Source organism: Ambystoma mexicanum, chromosome 7p (assembly GCF_040938575.1).
Source record: "Ambystoma mexicanum isolate Mex_15411 chromosome 7p, UKY_AmexF1_1, whole genome shotgun sequence".
Taxonomy (NCBI): domain Eukaryota; kingdom Metazoa; phylum Chordata; class Amphibia; order Caudata; family Ambystomatidae; genus Ambystoma; species Ambystoma mexicanum.
Genome location: NC_090939.1, coordinates 189,878,881 through 189,892,977, shown reverse-complemented (window position 1 = coordinate 189,892,977; position 14,097 = coordinate 189,878,881).

Sequence of the window (14,097 nt, the reverse complement as noted above, 5' to 3'; positions counted from 1 at the left end):
AGATCTTCATCTGCAAGATCCTTCTTCCCTTGAGCTTGTGGGGCCAACCAGTTTGCCAATCGCCTTCCCGGACCTGCCTTGGTCGAATCTCCCGTACCCTGTACTCGGAGGCCGGATAGCCAGGCACCAGTCCACCCGGGCCGCGATTTAAAGGAGCGTACCTTTTATTCGTCTTGCAGCACCGCGGCTGGTTTCATCCCTGGGTAGTGCAGTAACTGGAACCTTCCTCCACGACGAGAGCCTCTCTTTCTCTGCTGGATCACCCGAACTGCAGGAACTACCAGGAACAACAGTCACCGCAGGAGCACCTTCTTCATTTAAAGGTACATTGTTCCGCCAGGTCACCCTTTCTTTGCGGTAGCACTAAAGGTGTTTTAAATCCTTTACCTACCTGTTCGGTTAGCCGCCCCTCTCTCAACATTGTCTTTTCAACTTCTGCAACCACCTTTTCAAATTCGTTAACCAAAGACTCGACTGCAGCTACAAGAACTTTTTTGCTCCTGGGCCCTTGCCCTGTACCACTGCTGACTCTGGCACAGGCCTACTGACTCTGCTCACATTTGTTAGACCTGCCTTCTTGAAATTGATTTTCACTGAGAACTGTGTTGGTGCACCTATTTCTTCTAACTACCTTTTCCTTCGTATTGCTTAGACTGATGCACTGCCTTGCTTAAACTGTTAAACAAACTGATGGGAAGTGTTGCTAGGGTGTATAAGAAACGGTTTCTATATAACTTGTGCTTTCCCTCCCTTGTGAGGAATTGGTAGAGGATCCCTTGTGTGTAGTTGTCACTGTGCCGTTTTGCTCAGTTTTCACTCTGGTTCACTGGTCTACAATTTAAGTTGGGAGTGTGTATATTTTTCCTTTAACTTAATTTGATTTGCTTGATGACCGTGATACTTGTGTTTTATTAGAAGGGTATAAAATAAATATATATATATATACTTTTTAAATACAAATCTTTGGTCAGTGTTTCCTTGTTCCATAGTCTAGTGGGCCTATTGTGTAAACCCTGAATACTGCTCATCTCCCTCTTGAGATAAGTCTGACTGCTCAGCCACGGCTACCAACTAAATCGTTGTGGTACAGACTGATACCACAGGGGATTTATTGCTCTCACCTGTAGTCTTAATCTTCTGTAGTGTTCCCTAAGGGAACTGCACAGGATTCTGCCTATTGTCTGTACTTATTAAACAAAAGAAACACTTAATAGTGCAAGATTTTACTCATAATATTATTGTTCGGCATCAGTTTGCAGCCTTTCAGTCTTTCTAGTACCAGCATGTGTTTCATTAGAAGTGTCATTCCTTTGTATCCCTGCAATGCAGTCGCTCACCAATGACTGTGTCTTATTGCACAGCATCAGGAACAGAGGCACCTGGAATTTGTGTTTGGACTTGTCTTATTGCACAGCATCAGGAACAGAGGCACCTGGAATTTGTGTCTGGACTTATTAAACAAAAGAAACACTAAATAGTGCAAGGTTTTACTCATAATATTATTGTTCGGCATCAGTTTGCAGCCTTTCAGTCTTTCTGGTACCAGCATGTGTTTCATTAGAAGTTCACAATGCAGTCGTTCACCAATGACCTTGTCTTATTGCACAGCATCAGAAACAGAGGCACCTAGAAGGGGCTGCAGTCCGCTCCTTATTGTTGGCTCAATATACATGAATGAAAATGGATGCGCATGGTTATTCATGAACATAAATGAGCTTGGAAGGCAGCTGATCCCAAGCTAACCATACTTGAAGTGCCAACATTTCCATATCTATTTTGAGGCTCATCATGGGGTTATCGCATCTGCTCACTTCCCGGGGAAGGGACCGTGTGAATTGTGGCCGCAACAGCCAGAGAAACCACAGGCAATGGACTCCAAAGCAGCTACCATTCCTCCCAGCCCCTCACCTATGATCTATCCTGCCAAGAGTGCATAACAAAATGTTTGAAGTCTGTGTTGATGTTAAAATGTCCTTACCACTTTCTCAGATATCTTATTTTCTCTCAATAGCATGGTAACTCCAATGGAAGCTCAAGAGGCCCCCACTCTGAGTCTTCAGTCGCCACAATTAACCTATAGTAATTAATTTGGTGCTTGCTGCTAAAAGCACTGAACCTGGAGCATAGGGAGCTGGGATTGTCACTATCTGCCTCGCTCAAGGTCTGGGGCATGTCATCTAGACTGCTGCTGGTGGCTATGACAAACCATCTTTCACACTCCATGGACACATCTTCCCTTATCACCTCATCATCAGAAGGCCATTTAGCAACTCGTTTACGGAAAGTATGTTTGTTTTTCAAACCTCTCGCAATGCTTCCCTTCCTCAACACCAGAGCTTGGGGTACCAAGCCAGCCACTCCCTCGTGTTCAAATGTACAAACTCCAAATATACATAAATTGATAATTATAAATGCTACAAACACATTTACAAAACAGAATTACATGCAGGCATGGGGTGCATAGCAAAAACGTAATTCAGCAAGTTGTGGTGTAGACATTGGGGGGTATAATGTGGAATGTTTTGACATACTGACTCGTGTAAACATGTCACAATTTCTAGGCAACATGGATACATTATTGTGTGCCAACTACTCACAGGTCTTAGTGGCCACTCCTCTCTGAGCTCTTCTTAAGGAAAGCAGAATCAGGTGGACCTCCAGGCCAGAAGACCTCTTGATTCTAAGTACATAACCACCTCAGAGCTGCTCCACAGACACCCAAACACCTTCACAAACAGGCTTCAATGGCAGACTGCCACAGATGGACTTCCAGTTCATTGGAATTACCCTAATGCACTACTACCATCTAGAGGGCAGCTGTGGACAGTGCAAATAACACATTCAAACATTTCAACCACAAGTGTGAGTACCGAGTAAATAGTACTTGACCTGCCTAAAATGTATTCGACTATTCTAGTGGTCGAGTGGATTTTGCAGGCCCTGAATTGTAGGTGCTACCTGAAAATTAATTTTAAAACAGTTTAATTGTTTATGATGTAATTCAACGTATGTCATATCTTTTTATATACTTCATGTAATTACTTGAATGTGTATTGAATGGATTATATAATTATTAAACCCTAATAAAATATATATGAAGTCTACATTTCATAAATTATAATGCCCTTATTTCATTTCATTAACTTGGCAGGGACGTACTAATTGAATCAATTTAATCGCTTTTACAAATGATGTAAATTGTAATACTAAAGATTTATGTTGGCTCCTAGTAAAATTACTTTTGAATTAATTGATGAACTCAAATTGGTTTATTCACCCTTAACATGTTTTATGTAATATTTACATATGTGAATTTATCATTACTGTATGGAGAAAAAAAAGTAATATACCCACAGTTGTTTTTATGAATTGTCAACGAGCTACAATTACGTTCCCCATTTTTTTAAAAGTAACATAATTACAAATTCCAACCAACTACATAATTTTCCATATATATATATTCTTTTTGTGAGTATGTGTGTTAGTACAAGAAACTCTGTCAACTTGTAACCAAGTTATATCGCACCCCATTATCCTGTATTCTATACTTACTCCTACGTCCCATCCCCTTTCCTCCATACTTGTGGGACATTCCGTCCTTCGGGATGGGACCGGAGCACTTTAAAGCATTACAAAATTAACTTTTTTGTCCTTTTATTTTTACGTGGGACCACTGCACGTGAGTGTAGCCCTGCCTTCCTGAGCTCCGCCCCGCGCATCACCCTTCAGTCCTTTTCTCCACACGGCCAGGGTCGGACGCACTTGCATCACAGGGAATATTTTTCTTTTTGTTCCCTTGTCCTTCATTCCTGCTCTGGTTCCGCAGTCCTCTTGCCTCCATCTATGCTGGAGTGTCTGGGATTCGTGTCCTATTCATCGTGCGAACGTCATTTCGCGAGGGGGATCCCCACTTTCTTTGCCTGGAGTGCTTAGGCCCAGAACACCATTGGGACTCATTCTTCTACGGCGACTCCCTCTCCGTCTGGTCACTACAGCGTAGGCTTGTCAGGTGGGAGGAGGTGTTTCAATGCGTTCCTCCACCACATTTACAGCAGTTCTTAGAAGAAAAAAGGAAACAGCCGGTAGGTTTGCACCCTTTTAGGGTACCCCGGCCAGGTGACTCCTTCTCGGGGTCTTCGGGTCCGGGAAGAGCTCAAACGGCTCTATTACCAGGGATCTCCCTGAGGTGTCCCGAAAGGGATCTAACTGGCGCTCCAGAGTTTCCTCCAAGCATCCCTGCAAAGGGGCTGCCAAAACCGGATGATCTTCCGAGGGTTCTCTTTTTGGTCCAGTACTTTTGGGGCTGTTGTCACCGGGGTCAGCCTGAGGTTTCCACATCTGGAACTAAGTGTACCAAGTCTCGGCTCCAGGTTCCTCTCACGGTGACTAAGCGTACCACCGTTATCCCTGAGGTTCCCCTTCTTGGGGCGATATCTAAGACCGGCAAGATTGAGGGGCCCCCTTTGAGTGGCCTGGCTTCAGGGGGGTGACTCTATGCCTTTCCACACTCAGACCTATGGTGGAACCGATCCTGCTGAGGGGGCAAAGAAGCCGGTTAAGCACCTTATGTCTTCGAGTACCGTCTCTGCCGAGGTTCCCTCACTTGGGGCTAATTCATCAGCAGTCTCTCGAGTCTCAGAAGCTCTAGATCTGCTAGCACCGGCACTGACAAGGTTCCTTGTCACAAGGCTAAAATGGAACATAAGACCCCTACTGCCCTGTGGTGACCACAGCCTCATACCTGTGGCGCAGTTTGCCTCGGGCGTTAACAAAATGGCATTCGAACACTGTGGTCCACGGTGGCCATTTTGACTACCTCTTATACGGTTCACCGCAGCTGGTGCTGAGGGGCCTGTTTTCGGGGCAGAGCAGCCTTTTCCACGTTTTGTGCATAGTAAGAGCTTGTTCAGCCCGCCAATGGATTGGCGTGCTCTGACTTGCTGCCGCACACAGTCTGGCTCCCTCCTACGTCCATGCCTTTGATCTATGTGGATCCCGTTGGTGGGGGACCATCCGGGCAACCATCCTCTTTGCGATTCTGGGGGCATGCACCTTCTGAGCAGCCTCTACCCACTCCAGCGCCTAGACCTTCATCTAAGGATGCGTTTTTTGGCAAGTTTCAGACGCTTACGCATTCTTATCCCATGAAGGCGTACTTTAAGGATTTATTTAAGGCAATGTATCCTAAGCTGCCTGAACCTGCTCCAGCAATCCCTATGCAGGTCCCGGTAGTGCCACCTCCTCCACCACGTCCTGTGGGGCCTCCTCCTCCACTGCCTCCTCTGCCTCCACTTTCCCCTGTGGAAAAGACTCTGGTTGCGCAGTCAACCGTACCTTTGGGGCCTGAGAAGCCACATGCAGCGGATCAAACTTCTGCTTCCGCCTCATTAGATGAGGACCAGCCGGACCAGGACAGTGATGACCCACCTGCTCTATTAGAGCCTTTCACGACCGGGTTGTGGATATGATGGCGTTGCTAGATATCCCAATACCCGTGCCCCTGGATCCACAAGAGGGGGTACTTTCTGGAGCCTTCACTCTGTCGACACAGGAACACCAGCCTGCTCCTTCAGAAGGACGCCCTGGCCGAGGCCTGTAAGGTCTGGGAAAAAACATAATTCCGGGCAACAACTTAACAAGAAAATTGAGGCTTGCTACAAGCTGCACACGTCTGAGGACATATCCTTGTCTGCATATTCACTCCCCTCAGCATGTGACTGTGGTGGGAGGACGAATTTCATCTCATCTGGAGGTGTGGCAGACCATCACAGAAGACTGACAGGTTTTGTCCGTCACCTGGGCGGGTTTCTGCTTGCCCCTACTCCACCCTCTCACCCTCCTCTCTAGCAGACTGGATTGCCCTCCCACAGAGCCTAGGTACAGAAACTTCTAGACCTCAGAGCAGTGGAACCTGTTCCCCTGCGGCAGCAAGGGGAGGGCTATTACTCCCATCTGTTTACAGTACCCAAACAGGCTGGCCTGCACACTATCATCGACCTCTCCAAGTCCAATCCCTTACCACCCCAAGAGAAATTCAAGTTGATTAGGCCCTGCCAGATGATAAAATCCTCTCTCCGGAAGGGCGATTGGTTCAGCGTGGTAGACCTTCAGGATGCATGCATGCATACATATTCTGATCTGGAGCCTGCATTGAAAATATCTGCAGATCTCGTGGGAACGGAACACTTACAGTATCGTGTGCTTTCCTTTGGTTTTAGCTCGGCACCACATGTCTATATGAAGATGATATCCGTCATCACAGCATTCCTCAGACTGCAGGGGGTTCATGTATTATCCATACTTGGGCGATTGGCTCCTGCGCAGTCCTTGCCCACAAGCCGCTACAGCCAATCTTCAGTCACTCCTTCAGCTCCTGTTTCATCTTGGTCTGTCGGTGAACTGGCAGAAATCGTTGACGGTCGCTCAAGGCCTGATCTTTCTGGGTTTCCGTTGGGATACTGTCCGTACCAGAGTGTTCCTGATGGAGGACAGGATTGCAGACCTTTCGACCAGCTCTTCCTGCAGTCCTCCCACATGTCGGCCTGGTGGTTCCAGAGACTCCTGGGCTTCTTGCATGTTAGCTCTACCTCTTGCACGCCTGAAAATGAGGCGCACTCCGCTTGCTCTTCGGAGCTGCTGGTCCAAGGCTACGGAGCCGGATTCCAAGAGGATTCCAGTCCCATCCTGCATGACGGTAGATCTTCAATGGTGGTCATCCACCAACAACCTTTCAGTGGGGACCTCCTTTCAGGAGCCCTTCCCACAAGCAATGGTTTCTACAGACTCCTACCTTCTGGGTTGGGGAGCGACACTGCATCACCTCGAAGTGTACCATTTGTGGATGCCTCGGGACAGGCGGTTCCATATCAATTACCTAAAGCTCCTGGCAGTTTTTCTGGCGCTCAAGGCTTTTCAACCCTCTATCACCAACAGTGTGGTTCGAATTTGCATGGACAATTCTGTAGCCACAATTGTCCATGCAACTGTCCATGCATTCTGTAGCCACAATTGTCTACATCAACAGCGGGGCACCAGGTCTCCCTTCCTGGTGGACCTTGCTATCCAAATTTGGAATTGGGCTATCCAACACAATGTCTGGCTTCAAGCTGTACACATTCCAGGTCACATAAATGTGGCTGCAGACTCCCTCAGCTGCCAATCTGTGGCGAGTTAAGTGTGGAAGATGAACACTGATGTTCTCACCAAGATCTTTCAGCAATGGGATACCCCAACAGTGGACCTCTTTGCGACATCATTGAACAGGAAACTTCCTCGTTATGCTTCCAGAGACAGACTTGGAGTGTCTTCCTTGGGGGACGCCCTCGAGATCCCGTGGGACAACATGAAAGCTTACGCTTTCACACCTTTGCCACTGATTCATCACTCACTCTGGAAACTCAGGTGTGCATCGAACTGCATTCTTCTCTTCATAGCTCCTTGGTATCCAGCCAGGTTCTGGTTTTTGGAACTGCAGCACCTGTCTGTGTCCTCTCCGATCAGGTTGCTGCAAATTCCTAACCTTCTTCACCAGAGCAATGACCGGTTGTGGCACCCCAGCCCACAATCGTTCAGCTTGGCACCCTGGTGCCCGAGTTCCGATCATTAGCACAGTTCAACCTCTCCGAGGACAACATGCGTATAATTTAAGTGGCACGAAAGCCCTCTACGAGAGCTCAATACAGGAGCAAGTGTCTCAGTTTTTGTCATTGGTGTCTAGTCAAAGAGCTTGATCCAAGGCATGCTTCTATTGACACTTTCTTGTCTTTTGTACTGACCTTGCAGCCTCTGGCATCCATGTCTTGTCTTATGCAGGACATATTTGTCCGCCATTGCGGCTTACCTGTCCACAGACCGTTTCTCTTTCACTGGCCAATCCAGTCATCAAAAGACACTTTGCAGGTCGTCATCTTTTTCTTCCGGTTTGGACCCCTCGTCCCAGATGGGCTCGGAATGTGGCCCTCACCGCTTTGTCATAAGCCTTTTGAACATATGGCCACTACCGAACTCAGTATCTTTCTTGGAAGGTGGCCTTTTTGATTGCGTTAACTTCTGCAAGACGAATAAGTGAGCTTCAAGCTCTTTCTGTGGAACATCGTTCCTAACTTTCACAAGGATAAGGTTGTGCTTCACACTCGGCTTTCCTTCCTTCCTTAAGTGGTTTCTGAATTACATTTAAACCAGTCAATATCTTTACTGGTCTTCTTCCCAAATCTGGTCTACACAACCTAGACGTCAGACGAGCTCTGAAGTTTTACATTGACAGAACAAGTGAACTCAGAAGCTCGGCAAAACTCTTTGTTACATTTGGTGACCCAAAAGGGAAACCAGCCTCAAAAGCATCCTTCTCATGTTGGATAGATTCATGTATTTCTGAGGCCTACAAGATTCAATGCCTTCAACCACCAAGGGGCATTCACGCACATCTGGTCCATGGCAAAGTGGCTGCTGTTGCCTTCCAAAAATATGTCCTTTGGGAGTCCATCGCAGAGGCGGCTACGTGGGCCTGCCCATCAGCCTTTTGCAGACATTACTGTCTTGACCTGAGCTCCTGGGCTGATGCCCAATTTGTCCAGGCAGTTCTTAAGAATTTGTTCCAATAAGGGACAGTTCCATTCACCCCTAATACCTATGGTCAGTGCTTGGAAATCTCCCACAAGTATGGAGGAAAGGGAACGGGACAAAGGAGTATGGAAAAGTTACTGTAGTGACCACCCTACTCCTAGTACATGGTACTTTCCTCCATATGCCCGCCGTCCCCTCTAATAAGTATCCTCTATTTTCCAGCATTGGATCTTTCATTCCGTCGACAGACTGGGAACCCTCGGTACACTTATAAAGCCCTTTCCCATAGGAAAACGTTTGACACTTTTGTGTCCTATCTACGTCGTTTTGGGCCCGCACACGCATACCCCACTAGGACGTAGCAGTATAAATTCCCCGCCCCCGTGGCTCCCTTCAGATTTCAACCATCTCCAAAGTAGTGGGAGCACCTCGTGTAGTCTAATATTTTGTCTAGATTGTGCTGTTGGAGTTTCTCCTGATGTCAGGAAAAGCGCTGTTCCGCCCGTGCGCTACGTGCGGGTTGAAGAAGGTGTACGAGGGGGACAGACATATGGATTGCATATATTGTCTACACCCTCATCATTCGACGGACAAGTGCGACATATGTAAGGGCTTCTCCCAGAAGACTCTTAAAGATCGAAGTCGGAGACTTGTGGCATGGTTAAACGATGGAGCGGAGGTGGGCTCCACGCGCAGCGTGGCCTCAGTGTCAAAATCTTCAGGGGCCCTGCGCCGTTCGACATCGTCGGAACCCCCAGTGAAGAAATCGCGACCCGCGGAAAAGGAATCATCGAGAAGCCATTCTAAAGACTCTTTGTCGAAGAAAGCCTCGTCATCCTCATCTTCAACGAAGAAAGACAGAAAAGAAAAATCTCATCATAGGTCGACCTCTAGTCGAGATGCAGAGAAGCGCAAGTCGAGTTCGGAAAAGGCGGGAACGCCTCAAGGACTGGCACGACCGCCGCCGTCGTCGTCGACGGCAGGGCAGTCGTCGACCACGTCTCTGCCGCTGGCACAATTGGCCTCAACCCTTCTTGGACCGCAGACAATAACGACGACGACGAGTCCAGCTATTGCTTTGTCGACGGAGGTTCCGCAAGAGGCTTGGCGACCAGAGGTTTACGACCCAGTTTTGCCGGAGACATTACTGCAACAAGAGGCCTTGTCGGTGTCCTCGGGAGATGAGGATGTGAGAATAGCTGGCCCTGCAGACCTTGGGTTGCGAGGGATTACCAGGCCTCTCTCCGGGAGCATTCCGGGGTCTACCCCTCTGCTCAATCCGCAGTCACTCTTGTCGCTGGAGGTCTTATCCACGTTGCAAACGTTGCTGAAGACACTGGACGACAGACTACCTCAAGCAACCATCGACGACCCGGGCCCGTCTCGTCGGCCACATCAGTCAACCTCCACGGCATTGCCAGCGGTTACAGACCTCTCGGCTCCACGCCGCGAGGAAGGAGAGCTGATGGATTCAGACTCTGACAGTAGAGCCTTATCGGAGGTCTCGCTCTCCCCCTCCAGGGATCCAACCTGGGAGTCCGAAGCAGAATTAGAAGCCCCGAGAAGCCCGGCTCAGCCGTCTCCCCCGGACGATATTGGGTCATTTCACACCATGATGGCAAAGGCTTGTACATAATTCGGCCTGGCCCAGGAAGAGGAGAAAAAGGACTGTTTTCTTTTCGACCACATGGGAAAGAGGAGAAGGTTGGTGTTTCAGTACCCATCCTGGATCATGTGTGGCAAGAGGAGCTGCAGACCATGCGCCACCCTTTCTTGGAACCAGCGATAAAAGGTCGGCTAGAGAAAAAATGTAAGGCTCCAGATTCTACCCCCCCAAGTGTCTCTCCTCCCAACCAACTCCTGACTCAGTGGTGTCGGCGGCGAGAAAGGCGAGGGCCCAGCACAAGTGCACGACTACCCCGGAAAGTGATGCCAGACGACAGGATGCTTTCGGCAAAAAGTGCTGTCGGTAGGTGCTACCACAGTGAAAGCGGCCAATTCCCTGGCTATAGTAGCCAGTTACGACAGGGAGATGTGGCACTGACTGGCTTCTATGCTGGAGCATCTTCCGGAAGAACATCGTAAGGCGGCGATGTTACTGGTCAGAGAGGGTGAAGAGGCCTCCAATCATGCCATAAACATGGCGGTGGACCTCGCGGAATCGGGGTTTAAGCAGGTGAATAACGGTGTGGTTCTCCGAAGGCAGGCATGGGTGAAATGCACCAACTTCCGACCAGAGGTGCAATACAAGGTGCTGGATATGCCTTTTGAGGGAGACCTTCTGTTCGGTGAGAAGATAGACGAGGCCCTGAAGGGCATGAAAGAGGACTCGGACAAGGTGCGTTCCTTGGGGGCCCTTCAAAGTGGTTGAAGTTTCTGGTCTTTTCGTCCCTTCAGAGGAGCATCGGGAAATTCCAGATTCTCGGCATCGAGAGACAGATCCTTCAGTAGGCCAGCATACCCCTCCCAGGGATACAGACGGGCTTCTCAAGCGGCAAAATGACGCCGGGACTACCAGGCACCCAAGAAGAGAACAGGTTACTCGTCGTCGACGAGGGATAAGCAAACCAAGGACCAGCAATAACGGGCATCGGAACGTTCTGGTATCGTGCTACATCAACAAATGGGAGCAGATAACAATGGATCAATGGGCGTTGGACACTGTAAGATACGGACATTCCCTGCAATTCAAAAGCAACCCTCCGCGCATCCCACCGGCGTTTGTAGCTCAACCCCATCTGAGCGTGTTGCAGCAGGAAGTAGCACTTATGCTACAAAAAGGTGCTATACAATTGGTTCCCTCATCACAGAGGGGTCAAGGGGTTTATTCCCGATACTTTGTGGTGTAAAAACCCAACGGAAAGTGGCGTCCCATTCTAGACCTGCGCGATCTAAACAAATCGTTGAAAAGCCTAAAATTCCAGATGCTCACGCGCCAAGAAGTGATACGGTCAGTCCAAGAAGGGGACTTTCTGGCATCTCTGGACCTGCAAGACGCGTACTTCCACATACCGATGTGTCAGCGACACAAAAAGTTCCTAAGGTTTGTGGTAGGGCGGACTCACTACCAGTTCACAGTACTTCCCTTTGGGCTGAAATCCTCTCCCAGAACGTTCACGAAATGCTTGGCCCCGGTGGCAGCCTGGCTGAGAAGACAAAGCCATCACGTATACCTGTATCTCGACGACTGGTTGGTGAGGGGGTCCTCCCCTATGTTAACTCACACAAGTTTGCAGGCCACCATGCACCTCTTACAACGGCTGGGGTTTGCAGTAAACTTCGAGAAATCCTTGTTAACGCCGTTGAGAAGCTTGGTGTTCCTGGGCGCACAGTTCGAGACCCAGTCAGGGTTAGTGAGGCCATCTCTCGACAGAATCACCAAACTCAATCGATTGGCAGGTCAGCTGAAAATCAATACCAGACTGTCAGTGAGAAAATATGTCACTTCTGGGCGCTATGGCGTCCTGCATTCCTCTGGTGGGCAACTGCCGCCTGTTCATGAGGCCGGTGCAAGAGTTTCTGGCGGACCGATGGACGCAGGCCCAAGGGCTCTTTTCGGACAAACTGACCGACGACGAGCTCCTACTAGCCCTTCAGTGGTAGAGAAGCTTCCAAAATCTATCCAGAGGGGTACCCCTACAGGAGCCGGAATTTCGGCTAAACATAGTGACGGACGCGTCCCTGACAGGCTGGGGAGCACACATGGGCACTCTACAAACGCAAGGTCGTTGGTCTCTGAGGGAATCTCTCCCACACATCAACGTTCTGGAACTGAGCAGCGCGCTGGGCCCTGAAGTCGTTCCTGCTGCACATCAGAGGGTCCATAGTGAGAGTATTGACAGACAACACGACGGCGATGTTTTATTTGAGGAAGCAAGGGGGCACGCGATCCAGAACCCTCTCCACAGAGGCTCAGAAGGTGTGGCACTGGGCTCTGAAACACGATATATCCATCGTAGCTCATCTTCTGGGGGTGCGGAACAAGCAAGCGGACTCGCTCAGCAGAAATATGGACCAAATTCACGAATGGGAGATAGACCACGTTCAGTTGTCGAAAGTCTTTGAGAAATGGGGACGGCCTCCGCTGGACCTCTTCGCTACAAAGAGGAACAAGAAGTGCGAAACGTATGCCAGCAGGTGGCCACAGGAAGGCTCGCTGGGGGAAGCGTTCTCCTTTCCGTGGAAGGACAAGTTCCTCTACGCCTTCCCTCCGTTCCCTCTGATGCGGAGAACTCTACAGTGGATACGCAGGTACAGGTGCCGGGTCATCCTAGTGGCACCGTGTTGGCCGAGGCTACTGTGGTTTTCCGACCTGCTTCACCTGTCAGTGGATCAACCAATAACGTTCCCGAAGGTTCCCAATCTCCTGTCCCGGAGCGAGCGAGGGAACAGTGTGGCATCACAATCCAGACCGTCTCAATTCTCACAGCTTGGCTCCTGACTTTTCAGAATTTGGTGCCTTGAGCATTTCGTCAGACTGTCAGAGGATCCTGAATGCAGCGCGAGCCCCTTCCACCAACAAGTCGTACAAGTGTAAGAGAAGAGGTTCTGTACATGGTGTCAAGGACAGACGGGAGTGCAACCTCTAAGGATTACTCTGGATCAGCTTCTGCCGTATCTGCTACACCTAGCAAAGAGCGGATTATCCTTTTCATCAATAAAGGTGCACCTGGCAGCCATCTCTAGGTTCACAAGGAGAAGGAAGTCGTCTCCCTTGTTTAGTGCAGGTTGGTGAAGAACTTCATGAGGGTTTTGTTCCGGACGTTCCCTGCGGTTAAACACTTTCCATCAACGTGGAGCCTGAATATGGAGCTAGCAGGGTTAATGAAATCACCCTTTGAACCAATGGCCACGTCGTCGATGAAGTTCTTGTCATGGAAAATGGCCTTTCTCGTGGCTATAACATCAGCTAGGCGAATCTCGGAGTTGTAACCGTTGGTCATAGACCCTCCGTACCTCAGGTTTTTTAAGGACAAAGTGGTTCTGTCAACGAATCCTCGTTTCATTCCAAAAGTTCCTACGGCTCATCATAAGCACTCTTCTATTGTCCTGCCCACCTTCTTCGCGACTCTCTCATCGGCTGTGGAAAAAGTCCTGCATACCTTGGACGTCAAGAGAGCTCTAAAATTTTACCTTCATCGGACTCAGCAACTTAGATCTACGCAACAAGTCTTTGTTGCATATGGTCCTTCGGCAAAAGGAAAAGCAATTTCAAAGCAGGGATTGGCCCGATGGGTCTCGTCGACGATTGCCTTCTGTCATTCAAAAGTGGGAAAGCTGCTTCAAGGGCGTCCGAGAGCTCATTCCACAAGGGCAACTTCGTCGTAGACGGCGTTGTGGGCAGGAATCCCGCTGACAGACATTTGCCAGGCAGCGACATGGTCAGTGCCTCACACATTTACCCCCCACTACTGCCTCGAACGGCAGCATGCGGACGAAATACAAATGAGAAGAGCAGTCTTGCGCCATCTGTTTCAATGAGGTAAGCCCTTTTCAAGAAGGGTCTGTGCTTAATTTGACATATGTTCATGTGGA